Source organism: Oncorhynchus masou, chromosome 15, assembly GCF_036934945.1.
Source record: "Oncorhynchus masou masou isolate Uvic2021 chromosome 15, UVic_Omas_1.1, whole genome shotgun sequence".
In the NCBI taxonomy this organism is placed as follows: domain Eukaryota; kingdom Metazoa; phylum Chordata; class Actinopteri; order Salmoniformes; family Salmonidae; genus Oncorhynchus; species Oncorhynchus masou.
In genome coordinates, this window is record NC_088226.1 from 3,381,287 (window position 1) to 3,395,419 (window position 14,133).

Below are 14,133 nucleotides of genomic sequence, written 5' to 3' on the forward strand. Positions count from 1 at the left end.
TTTGCTTGACATCATGGGAAAACCTAAAATAAATCAGCCAAGACCTCAGAAGAAAATGTAGACCTCTGCAAGTCTGGTTCGTCCTTAGTACGCAAGTATAAACACCATGGGACCACGCAGCCGTCATACCGCTCAGGAAGGAGAAGCGTTCTGTCTCCTAGAGATGAACGTACTTTGCTGCGAAAAGTGCAACTCAATCCCAGAACAACAGCAAAGGACCTTGTGAAGATGCTGGTACAGGTACAAAAGTATCTATATCCACAGTAAAACGAGTTCTATATCGACATAACCTGAAAGGCCGCTCAGCAAGGAAGAAGCCACTGCTCCAAAACCGCCATAAAAAAGCCAGACTACGGTTTGCAACTGCACATGCGGACCAAGATAGTACTTTTTGGAGAAATGTCCTCTGGTCTAATGAAACAAAAATAGAACTGTTTGGCCATAATGACCATCATTGGTGCATCATTGGGACTGGTGCACTTCACAAAATAGATGGCATCATGAGGTAGGACAATTATGTGGATATATTGAAGCAACATCTCAAGACATCAGTCAGGAAGTTAAAGCTTGGCCGCAAATGGGTCTTCCAAATGAAGAATGATCCCAAGCATACTTCCAAAGGACAACCAAGTCAAGGTATTGGAGTGGCCATCACAAAGCCCTGATCTCAGTCCCATAGAAAATTTGTGGGCAGATCTGAAAAAGCGTGCGAGCAAGGAGGTCTACATACAAACATGACAGTTACACCAGCTCTGTCAGGAGGAATGGGCCAAAATTCACCCAACTTATTGTGGGAAGCTTGTGGAAGGCTACCCAAAACGTTTGACCCAAGTTAAACAATTTAAAGGCAATGCTACCAAGTACTAATTGAGTGTATGTAAACTTGACCCACTGGGAATGTGATGAAAGAAATCAAAGCTGAAATACTATTAATATTATTATTATTCTGACATTTCACATTCTTAAAATAAAGTGTTGATCCTAATTGACCTAAGACAGGGAATTTTTACACTGATTAAATGTCAGGAATTGTGAAAAACTGAGTTTAAATGTACTTGGCTAAGGTGTATGTAAACTTCCGACTTCATCTGTATCTGATTGAGTGTGTATAATATCAGTGTATAGAAATTAGAAATGTAAGATTTAATTTTGTGTGGGCTTTTTGTTTGAACTATGTAATTCTCCAATGTATGTGTCAAATATTTGTTTTCCTTTTGAGTGCATCTGTTTTTTAGTGTGTACCATAGTGTGTGCCCTGCACCATAGTTTGTGTGTACCCTTGTGTGTGTACCATAGTGCGTATGTGTGTGTGTGTTTAAAAGGCAAGGCGTTATGTCAGTGTGTTAAAGCTGATTTGACACTACAGTATGGCCGTGGACTGGCTGGCTGCGGGGTGTGTATTTTGACCCTAATGGCTGACCACCGCCTGCGCCCGACTGACATCTGTGTGTGTGTGTGTGTGTGTGTGTGTGTGTGTGTGTGTGTGTGTGTGTGTGTGTGTGTGTGTGTGTGTGTGTGTGTGTGTGTGTGTGTGTGTGTGTGTGTGTGTGTGTGTGTGTGTGTGTGTGTGTGTGTGTGTGTGTGTGTGTGTATATATATATGTGAGTCTCTGTGTGTCACAGTTTTTAGCCTGCGGTATACACTGCTCTCGTGCTGTGTGGACTGGAGGTTAGCCAAAGGGTCAGCTTCTGAATGCTACGGACTCAGGGTTACAATTCTTGGCTAACCCAAGGGTGTGTGTTTGTGTGAGAAGAAACTTCGCTAAAAACCAGTGGCCTGCTTTGCATACCGTATGTGCTGTGCATATCCATATGTGTGTATTTAAACATGTCATTTTAAATTTGTTTGCGGGTTGCTTCTCGTGCATGCGTCTTCAGTATGCCCTTGTGAGTCTGCATGTATTCCTTGTATCTATCTCTGGATCTGTACATGTGCAGTAATCCAGGTAAGTAAAAAGCATCAACAAGCATTTTAATCATGGGAGTCTTGTGTGTGAACATGCCCTTCAAATTGCTGATGCTATACATCACTCCCATAGCATACATCTTACCTACTGTATGGTGCAGTACACAGTCACACTGAATAGATTATGCAAAACAATCCTAACAATGATCATTTTCAGCTCTCTGATGGTGGGATCTGCATGACTCAAGGGTACAGCAGCGACTACTTATTTAAGATGAAAAACAGACTGTGTGAAATCCAGGCTCTTCGTATGTAATGGAACTGAACATTGCAGTATGTGTTTTACTCATTCCAACCATTAGCTCCTTATTCATTCTGCGGTGAGAATCATTTCTGCCGGGTTTGAAGGAGTTTTAACCGAGCAGACCGCAAAGGAAAATAGAAACTGATGGAAGGATGAGGAGAGAGGAGGAAGGGACACAGAGGAGATGGATAGTGATTTGAGAGGGAGTAGGGGACAGAGAGAAGCAAACAAGTTTCCTTTTTTGGGGGCTTTTTAAAAGGTCAATTCTTGCAGTTGGCTGGAATCTAAGCGTTTTCTCTTTCTCGCTCTTATTGAGGTCTGTCGTATATCACCCATTTTTCACCATCCCTCTCCTTCCCATCGTTTCTGTTTGGTTTCTGGTCTGCTGGTCATGGTTAGGGTTAGCCATGTTGAATGTGACACAGGTACCATGGTGTTTTAGTCTGGAGGTCAGGACCAGCGTTAATGTGAAGGTGCCTTCTTTACTTCAGTCCCCTGTGATAGGCTGTCCATCACACCCCCTCCTCCCTCCCTGCTCGCTCTGCGGTGATACAGTTGTAAAGTGTAACCTTGGAGACAGGAGCTAATCATCCATCCCATAACTACCCTTTCAATGTCCCCCTCTTTCTCACCTCTCCTGCTCTCCTCCCTTCCTCCGGGGTGGCACGGACAGTTGTTTAGGTATTTTATCACGTTCACAGTATTTTTGCTAAATTATTCTCTCTCGCTTTCCTCCCTCTCTTTTCACTTTCCTCTGTTTGTCCTGTGGAAGGACGTTTGTTTTCCTGTGGGGGAAGAGGGTAATCGACGTCGAGAGAGGACTTATTGATTAGAAAGCATGGAGCAGGAGAGAGTGTGAGGAGACAGAGAAAGTGAGTGAGAGAGAGAGGGAGAGAGGGGTGACAAGATGACACACCAAGCACATGACACATACAATGTACAAGCACAATATCTGATGACTGGACATAGAGGACAGTATATAAACACACACACACACACCCCTCCTCCCCCCCCACACACACACTCCTAGAAAAAAAAAGCTTATACACCCTTTGAATATTTCTTTTTTTGTTCCAGGTAGTACACTTTTGGGTTCCATGTAGAACCCTTTTCACAAAAAGGGTTCTATGTGGAACGAAAACTAGTTCTCCTATGTTGACAGCCGAATAACCCTTTTGGAACCCTTTTTTCTAAGAGTGTACAAACACATTCATATATTCAGATCTCAACAAGCTTCATGTTTCTACCCACATGCAGCTCCGACAGGTTCATATATTATAAATATCATTGTGACAGAACGTATACCAGTAAATGTAGAAAATAGAACACATGACATGCAATATCTATAGGAGTTTATCAAGGGACCATATTTCACGCACAGCTATGCATGAAGAGACGTCTTTTATGTGAAGGCAGACATATGTTCACAGTTTGCACTCCACGCCACACAGCCAGAGTCAACATCACACAACACTACCAGCCAACGCGTGTGTGACTGTGACTGTGTGGTAAAGAGTCCTTGAAAGTAGGTGGCAGGAAGAATTGTACGGACTGTTGACTTTCATCACAGTATGACAGAACACACGGCTTCAGCACAGACCCCAGTGACACTGACAGCTACTCATCCACACGTCTGTTTCCATGGCTCCCCAAATCCTGAAGCCGTGTGACAGGCAGGGCTCTGACTGAGGAGTGTTGCAGACAGAGGATTTGACACTGTTGTTATCTGTGTGATAGGATAATTATCTCTCATATTCAGCATTCCAGATTAGAACAGAGAACAACTGGTAAACATCCGAACACACCCGGCTATGAACACATTAATATCTACACTAGACAGGCAATCGACTAACGGCTTGTCGCACGCCCTGTAGAATTATGGGTACCGGTGCACACAGATTTCCTATACATTAGTGATGATTGACATGGATGAGACAACTTATTGGCTCGATCAATGTAGATACAGCACAAACAAACACACAAATGGTGAATTGACAGTGAGTGGATTGCTGCACACAGTGTAATTTACTGTGGTGATTGACATGCAGATACAGTATACAGTGTGGCTGGGATGCATTATATACTGTATGTACTGAGGGTAGGCAATCTCTCTATACACAGCAGATCAAACGGTTCAGTGTCAACTGGTTGAAAGAGTGGCACCAGTGAGTGACTTGGGGCTGTGGAGCCATGGTGAGGTGGAGAGCTGAACCTCTAATCAATACCTTCAATCCATCGATTAGCTGCAGAGTAATGACAGGCAGCAGACAACGTGGTCCTGGAAGACTGTGTGTGTGTGTCCATACGTCCGCACGTGTGTGCCTGAGTGTGAGAGAACAGCAGGTAGGCTAACTAACTACAGGACGTAAAGCCACTAGTGGAGCCTGCAGCGGTGGAAACCTGTGTGAAGCATCCTGAGAGACTGGCTCTTATTTACTTCACTCCACTACCTGGTGTATTGAGTCAGCCTCAGCCCTCTTAGACAGGCTCTGCTGCAGCTGGCTGCCTGTATACCTGCCTTCCTGGCTGTGTGCCTGTAAACCTGCCTGGCTGTGTGCATGTAAACCTGTCTGGCTGGCTGCCTGTAAACCTGCCTGCCTGTATACCTGCCTTCCTGGCTGTGTGCCTGTAAACCTGCCTGGCTGTGTGCCTGTAAACCTGCCTGCCTGTATACCTGCCTGCCTGTAAACCTGCCTGTCTGTATACCTGCCTGCCTGCATACATGCCTGCCTGGCTCCCTACCTGTATACCTGCCTGCCTGCTTGACTGGCTGCCTGCCTGTATACCTGCCTGCCTGGCTCCCTACCTGTATACCTGCCTGCCTGTCTGGCTGGTTGCCTGTATACTTGACTGCCTGCCTGTATACCTGCCTGGATGGATGACTGTATACCTGCCTGCCTGGCTGTCTGCTCCCGCAGGCCCAGGGGCCTCTGCTGCTACTGGTGTGTGATATGCTATGCTTGCCCTGCTAGCATTAACGCATTAGCATCACTGTTTACGCCCCCTGAGGTCACACACACACACTCCTGTTTACTCCTGGACTGGTGAGATGGCGTTATGTATAGTGGGATGGGACAGTTTCACCATCAGACTGATAATGGCTCCTAGGGATGTTGATGGATTCTGTCTATATTTGTATTAACCAAGGAACCAATGTCACTTCTCCACGTTGCCCTGGATACAGAAGTCTGCTAAATGACCCAATAATGATAACAATGACAGCACTATTTAAAGATTGGCTTTTAAAACCACAGGGAAAGGGACACAGTCAGATGAAGAGAGTAATGAGGATACAAAGAGGTGGAAAGAAGGAATGAGAGAGAGAGAGAGAGAGAGAGAGAGAGAGAGAGAGAGAGAGAGAGAGAGAAGGGGGGAATACACAATCAATGATCAGTGAAGTAGCATTAGCATTGTTCACACATCCCCAGCCTCGTCTCCCCTCCCCCTTCCTCTTGCGGCCTCTCTTCTTGCTTGCTGCAGCGTTACCATGGTGACCGAGAAATGTGGGAATACCTCTGTCCTACAGAGAGAAGGAGAGGTAGAGAGACAGTGAGAGAGAGAAAGAAGTGGAAGCAGGGAGAGGTAAAGTGAGACAGAGAAAAGAGAGAGAGTGAGGGAGGAAGATGCAAAGAGCATGGGGAACGAAAGCAGACGTGCTGACTGACTGAGTAGACATTAAAGGCCTTGTTCTGTACTTAGAGGAGCCGTTAAAGCATGGAACATCATGATTGTACACCCTCACATCACACACACACCTCTGCTGAGAGGCCACTGTTACTATGACAACTTGTGGCCTAAAATAGTCCACTCTAACCCCCTTTGCTTCCATAGCGTGCCTTGTTTTTGTTTTTCTCTTCTTCCTTGTTACCTGAAACTCCCACCCCACCTCCGCCCTTGCCCCTACGCCCACACCCTCAACCCGGTGAAGTGACTGTTGTATTCATAGGGGCTCAGTCTGTCTGAGGGTCTGATGTACCCCTCTCTCTTTCCCCCTTGTTGCCATCCTCTCCTCTACCCATCTCTCACCTTCCTGTCATCTCCCTGCAAAGATTGAGTTCAAATTCATTTTATTGGCAGCTTGTGTTTCCATGGAAACATCTTGAAACCATGGCAACTATTTGAATTGAGCCAAATGCTCTTTCAAAACTGCTGCATTCATCCCCCTCTCTCTACCTCCTTTTCTCCCATCCTCCCTCCCTCTCTCCCTCCCCCTCTCTCTCGCTCCCTCCATATCGGCACTGTGTTGCTATTTCATCCAGTCAACTAGTGTGTGTGTGTGTTTGTGTAAGAGTGTGCAAGAAATCGGCAAGTGACGGTTGTGTGTTGGTGAGCATGTGCAAATGTCTCCAGGAGTGTTAGAGTGAGCATGTAAGCCGGTTTGCATAAGTGTGAGAATGTATGCCTTCTGCTGCCTATCTGCCATGTGAGCTAAGCATGATTTTGTCCGTGTTCCCAATCCTCCCCTCCTTTCTCCCTGCACCTTGACTCTTCTCAAGTGTTACGCAAGAACATACTGACCTGTCTGTCTGTCTGTCTGTCTGTCTGTCTGTCTGTCTGTCTGTCTGTCTGTCTGTCTGTCTGTCTGTCTGTCTGTCTGTCTGTCTGTCTGTCTAACTCCTCCCCCTGGGCTCCTGCCTCTCACCCTGGCTTATAGCATGCAGTCTCTCTCTCGATCACGTGAACCGTGAACAGTGCTGCTGCTGCACTTCCTATGTGAAGCTGAGCAACGTGGATCCATCCAGACCTGCCTGCCTGAGCAGCCCTCTCCTGGCTACAGGTGGGATTGCCACAGAGCACACAACGGACCAACACCATGGACCAATGACCAGAGACAAAGAGCGAGAGGGAAAGAGAAAAAAGCCAAATCATACCCATAGTCCATGGTAAACCATATGTGTTGGAGACCGGATGGTTTATGTCAGAGCCAAGTGATGCGCACTTACTATATCCAGATAGCACATAAAGTATACAGGCGTTTCAGGCCAAATGGCTCTCACCACAGGGTTCACCCAGTCAAACATATTTAGTACCTCATTTACTGGGCCTAATAGATGGGAGGTGGGATAGTGTAGCACTGGGAATGGATGGCCATGGTTACATATGGCTAATTGCTTCGAGGAGGCTCTTCAACAGTAATACTTTGGAGTTTCTAAAACCATGCAATCCTGAGTAAGTCTCTGCATAGCTTGATCCCATGACTACCGCTGCAGAGTTAGCGTCTAGCAACCATCAAAGAGTTTGTTTTTTCAGTTTGGTTGATGTAAGAGGAGTTTCTTTCATATTAGGGCTTTGATTGTGACGGTGAAACTAGCAATGTAACAAGATGTCTCCTACAGAAGAAGAACACAGATACAGACAATGCTCTCTGTGACTTGACTTCAAAAGCCCCAAAAAAAGACCAGCTGTCAAAAGTGTGAAATCTAATCTGGCCTACTTCAGATTCGTTGGATATAATGGATATCTTACTGCTGCTAAGACGGTTTAGCAGGCTGTGATTTTATCTCCTGGATCTGATTGTAAGACCCTGATTATACACACATGGGGAACCTAATAACACTACTAATGACATCACTCTCTTTACTCAGTCTAAAATGTACAGATAAAAAACATTTAATAATTTGAGAGGAAGAGAAGTGGGGAGAAAGAGAGAAGGGGGAGAGAGAAATAGAGGGGGAATATCCCTGTGCTTCCCCCCAACCTTTTCATTTTCAAACGTTTGTTCTTTTCTCTCCCGCTCTGTCTTAAAATAAAAGCATTTCCATTCCCCCACAGCCAGTAAAGTGTAATTAGCGTAATTGTTTTAATGAAAAGGCCTCCGGGCGTTTTCCTTCTGCCAGTCTGTGATAGCAGATGAGTTCACTCACCTAAAACGCAAGTGTCCCCAAGAAAAAACACCAATCAGAAACAGAATAAAAAGCACATCAGTTTTTACTGTTCATCAAATACCATGAATAGAAATGTAGTGAGAATACGAATCATTAGTAAAGTACCCCAGTAATACTACATATAACATAACACAGTAATAAACATACTGCAGATGAAAGCACTTTATTCACAAGTCAATTCCCCAAAGACCTGCTCAGGATTTATACGGTGAGAGAGAGAAAAAAATAATTACCAAGCCTTGAAATGAATAAAAGGTATATTCAGTTATCTGGGTCTTTGAAGATGGGCAGAGAGTAAGCAAATGGAATTGAGCACACAGTGGTTTTCTAGTGCTGTGGGGCCCATGAGAACAAGCCCTATCTCCCAAAGTGCAGAGATTAGTAGGTGGTTCAACCAGCTCCCTGGACTCTGGGGAGGTGAGTGAGTGTGTTGGGCCGCAGTAATGAGAGAGATGATTGATACAGGCTGAAGCACAACCACGGCCATGAAAAGACTGAGTTTTACATTCAAGGATCTGGAAGTCAGGCAAGGACTTTATGAAGAGGAGCCGTTTTGGGATAGAGAAGAAAGGGGGATGATATCATGAGGAAACTCACGCTCACAGAGACACACACAGATGCACAACAAATACACACAGACAGACAGGGACACACACACGCAGTGGCTTCATGCCCATAGGGGGCTCAAAGGCATGTGCCCCCTCAGATTTGTCCTGTTTTAAACATTTTCAGGTTGAAAGGGCTCTATTCAGTCAGATCCGCTTTAGCCGACAACCACTGTGGATGTTCTGGTGGTGTCAGAGTTGGAACTGCGTTAGAACTGTCAAATCCACAAGCTGCTCCTGGAATTATACCTAAAGCGGACATTGCCAGTGGCCGCACAGAGAAATCCCATGCAGCCCTGTTTACAAGTTTGAACACTGAAATGTGAGATGTAATTTACACCTTGATTATGATAGAAATCTTCATTATTTTGTATAATTTTTTTCAACTTTCTCGTTCAGGACTTCTAATGCTAGTGGGGCGGGTGTGGCTCACTGGCGTAATGCAGTTCCTCTGGACCCCTGCGAGGTCACTGATTTGACGGCTCCAACGTAGTTCCGACACCGCCTCCTCTATGTGGGTGTCTGCTATCACTGGTTAACGCTAAATTAATTACTAAATGTAAGTCCACATTTTATCATCATTTCAAGCATAGTGATGGCTGCATCATGTTATACAGTGGGGCAAAAAAGTATTTAGTCAGCCACCAATTGTGCAAGTTCTCCCACTTAAAAAGATGAGAGAGGCCTGTAATTTTCATCATAGGTACACTTCAACTATGACAGACAAAATGAGAAAAAAAATCCTGAAAATCACATTGTAGGATTTTTAATGAATTTAACGAGGTAACGAGTGGAGGACAGAGGAGCCTCTTAAATAATAAGTTACAGGTCTGTGAGAGACATAAATCTTTCTTGTTTGTAGGTGACCAATAACCTAAAATACATGTGCATTTTGTCATTATGATGTGTACATTGTGGGAGAAAAAAATATATTTAATCAATTTTGAATTCAGGTTGAAACACAACACAATGTGGAATATATCAGGGGGTATGAATGCATTCTTAAGGCACTGTACCAGTGTGGCAACTCGTAAAGCATCATTAATTAAAATGACAATTGAATAGGTAAAGAGGTATGTTTAGATAACCTATGCAGAAAAATATACCTATACCTAAATATACCTATTTTTCTTACATAGAATTAGGCATAATGATTATGGCTCTAGATTGCTGTCAGTTGTTTGAAAAATGCTACATTCTCCAACTTGTCCAATTATAAACACAAAGGTGTCCTTTCCAGTCACACCAGCGTGATGTAGTTATTGTGATCTATCCTTCTCTCTGCTCTCTCTCTTTAATCAATGAATACATTGACACAGGGATTAAGTCACACTGATATGGAATAAGTCACACTGATATTCAGTAGAGCATACTGTAACAACAACAACAAAAAAAGAAACATGAGACTGTGTTGGAGGATGAGTGTGTTTTAAATTCTATTTCAACAACGGGGGGGGCAGGTAGCCTAGTGGTAAGAGCCTTGGCCTAGCAACCGAAAGGTTGCAAGATCAAACCCCTGAGATGACAAGGTGAAAATCTGTCATTCTGCCCCAGAACAAGGCAGTCAACCCACTGTTCCTCAGCCGTCATTGAAAATAAGAATTTGTTCTTAACTGACCTGCCTAGTGAAAAAAAGCTTTGTCTCACTGCAGAATTAGATGGTCATCTACATTCTCCAAATGTCAAAGTTGCACCAAACATCACATTTCAAAGTGTTTTTGTTGCTCCTGCTTGTCTATGTTCCATTTCCCCAAACATCTAATTTTGAAGTTAAGTTTAGGCACTCATTCCGAACTGTTAAGGTAAGGGTTAAGATTTTGGAAAGGTTAAAACGTCAAATAAAAAGCCAGTGTCCACGACTGGGATCGAACACGCAACCTTCTGACCCAAGATTACTTGATGGTAATAGCACTCACTGTTACCGCTAGTGGCCCGGCTTTGACGGCATTTCCCGATGTCCTCAGGACATGGATAGACCTACAACCTGGCTGTTTATTTTTCAGTCTTGCATCTTGTTTTGAGCTATTGGTTATGAATGTATGCTTGTGTGCTCGTGTGAATGCACATGTACTGTACCAGTCAAAAGTTTGGATACACCTACTCATTTAAGGATTTTTCTTTATTTGTACTATTTTCTACATTGTAGAATAATAGTGAAGACATCAACACTATGAAATAATACATATGGAATCATGTATTAACCAAAAAAGTGTTAAATAAATCAAAATAGATTTTATATTTGAGATTCTTCAAAGTTGCCTTGATGACAGCTTTGCACACTCTTGGCATTCTCTCAACCAGCTTCCTGAGGTAGTCACCTGTAATGGATTTCAATTAACAGGTGTGCCTTGTTAAATGTTAATTTGTGGAATTTCTTTCCTTCTTAATGCGTTTGAGACAAATCAGTTGTGTTGTGACAAGGTAAGGGTGGTATACAGAATATAGCCCTATTTGGTAAAAGACCAAGTCCATATTATTGCAAGAACAGCTTAAATAAGCAAAGAGAAATTAAGGTCAGTCAGTCTGGAAAATTTAAAGAACTTTGAAGGTTTCTTCAAATGCAGTCGCACCATCAAACGCTGTGATGAAACTGGCTCTCATGAGGACCGCCACAGGAAAGGAAGACCCAGAGTTACCTCTGCTGCAGAGGATAAGTTAATTAAAGTTCATCACCATCCTCAGAAATTATGGCCCAAATAAATGCTTCACAGAGTTCAAGTAACAGACACATCTCAACATCAACTGTTCAGAGGAGACTGTGTGAATCAGGCCTTCATGGTTGAATTGCTGCAAAGAAACCACTACTAAAGGACACCAATAAGAAGAAGAGACTTGCTTGGGCCAAGAAACACAAGCAATTGACATTAGACTGGTGGAAATCTGTCCTTTCATCTGATGAGTCCAAATTTGAGATTTGTGGCTCCAACCGCCGTGTCTGTGAGATGCAGAGTAGGTGAACAGATGATCTTCGCATGTGTGGTTCCCACCATGAAGCATGGAAGAGGAGGTGTGATAGTGTGGGGGTGCTTTGCTGGTGACACTGTCTGTGATTTATTTAGAATTCAAGGCAAACTTAACCAGCATGGCTACCATAGCATTCTGCAGCGATATGCCATCCCATCTGGTTTGCGCTCAGTGGGACTATCATTTGTTTTTCAACAGGACAATGACCCAACACACCTCCAGGCTACTTGACCAAGAAGGAGAGTGATGGAGTGCTGCATCAGATGACATGGACTCCACAATCACCCGACCTCAACCCAATTGAGATAGTTTGGGATGAGTTGTGGCGCAGAGCAAAGAAAAAGGCGCCAACAAGTGCTCAGCATATGGGGTAACTCCTTGAAGACGGTTGGAAAAGCATTCCAGGTGAAGCTAGTTGAGAGAATGCCAAGAGTGTGTAAAGCTGTCATCAAGGCAAAGGGTGGCTACCTTGAAGAATCTCCGATATAAAATATATTTTGATTTTTTGATCACTTTTGGTTAATAAATGATTCCCTGTGTGTTATTTCATAGTGTTGATGTCTTCACTATTATTCTACAATGTAGAAAATAGTAAAAATAAAGAAAACCCCTTGAATGAGTAGGTGTGTCCAAACTTTTGACTGGTACTGTATGTGCACGTGTGTGTGTTTTAGCAACTGAACATGGATTGTGTTAGAGTATCTATGCTGTAATTGGTAAGAGAGAGTGGACTATGTATAGGTGGATGAGCTGTACTGTATGATGTTCCTGTGTTTCCTCCTCTGTGACTCATTTGGTTCTTATACTGTAATTACACGGTGGAGACTCGCTCCCTCCCCTGCTTCTTCTCCCCCTCCCCTCTCCCTCTCTCTCTCTTTCCCCCTCCAACTCTGTGATTGCATGTATAATTAGTGGCATAATTATAGTTCTCTCCATCTCACTGTTTCAGGAGCTTTGTCTCTTCTGAACACCTCTCTGTTTCATTCACCCCCCTCCCATCTCACTCTCTCTCTCTCTCTCCCTGGGTTAGTCTGTCTGTCACTCTCTCTGTAGATGTCTCTCTGTCTCTAGCTGTGTGAGAAGGAGCTGTGCTAATATTGGGATGATGATAGAGATTCTGGTCTACTCCTGGGCTGCAGTGGCCTGGTTTCATCATTAATTATTCATTATAAATTCAGGAATCTCAAACTTTAAAAGCCTTGAGGTGTGTCACTGTGAGAAGCAAAACAAAATGCATTATTTCTCTTCAAAGCCACTTTTTCCCCCCAAACTCACAAAAAAACACAATGTGTGTGTGTGTGTGTGTGTGTGTGTGTGTGTGTGTGTGTGTGTGTGTGTGTGTGTGTGTGTGTGTGTGTGTGTGTGTGTGTGTGTGTGTGTGTGTGTGTGAGAGAGAGAAAGAGAGAGGGGGTTCCCCATGTATTAAAAATATTTTATTTTTGAAATATTGAAAATATGTGAAAGCTTGCAAATGTTGTCCCAGCAGGTACAATTAGTTTGATTGCTTAGCAACAGAAAGTGACATCAGAGAGTGTGAAATGGTGAGAAAGCTCAGATGAAGCATTGGTTCCATGTTACATCTCCTTGTAGTGTTCACAAGGAGTTGTTTCCCTACACTTTTTAGATCACATTATCATAGCTGCTCTGTGGTTTAAATCACAAACACTTAAAAATGCTGATTTCATAAATAGAAACATTAAAAAAAAAAAGGACAGCTATTTAGAATCACACATGCACTTCGATGGAGCATACAGTGGAGCTAGTTCTAAAGTTAAATGTTTTTTGCTCTACTGTAAGCCAAGCTACTACAAAACAACCATGTCCTACTTAACAAACGCCACAGGGTTTCCCTCTGCCTTTACAAGTTCAACTAATGACATGTGAAAACTTCAATATTTTCACTTTTGACCAACATGAAACCAATGGCAAAACATTTGAGTTCTTTCACTTTCGATATGGACCCTTATGTCGGCCATACCTAAGTACAGCGGTCTATATAAAGTGTAGGCCGTCAATAATGTACTGTATCTTCTTTAGAAAAAATACATTGCTATAAGGAGTCTATGAACGCTTGGCCTGATGCTATGGTTGATAAAGGAGTTAATGACCTGTCAATCTAAGGATCCTGTATGGGCTGGTCAGTGTTAGGGTCCCTCAGTGGTTGAGCCACTATACTCTCACTCCCTCTAGAGGTAACACATGGCTACAGTCAGTCAGTCAGTCCAATGGCCAACTAAGCCCTGAAGTCGCAGCGAAAGCATATTAAACATAAGGAGGCCCAGAGATATAACTCTGGATAGTCCTAGTCCTCACAACTCAGCCCACTTGATAAAACTCTCTCAGCGCTCTCTCCACTTTAATCTTTTGTAAATCTTGTGTTGTCAGACCGATGAATAGCGGGCTCCACCAGGGGCCTGGTTGGTTGGGGCTGCAGCGCACCGTGCAAGGCTTTAATTTAGTGTGCGCACGG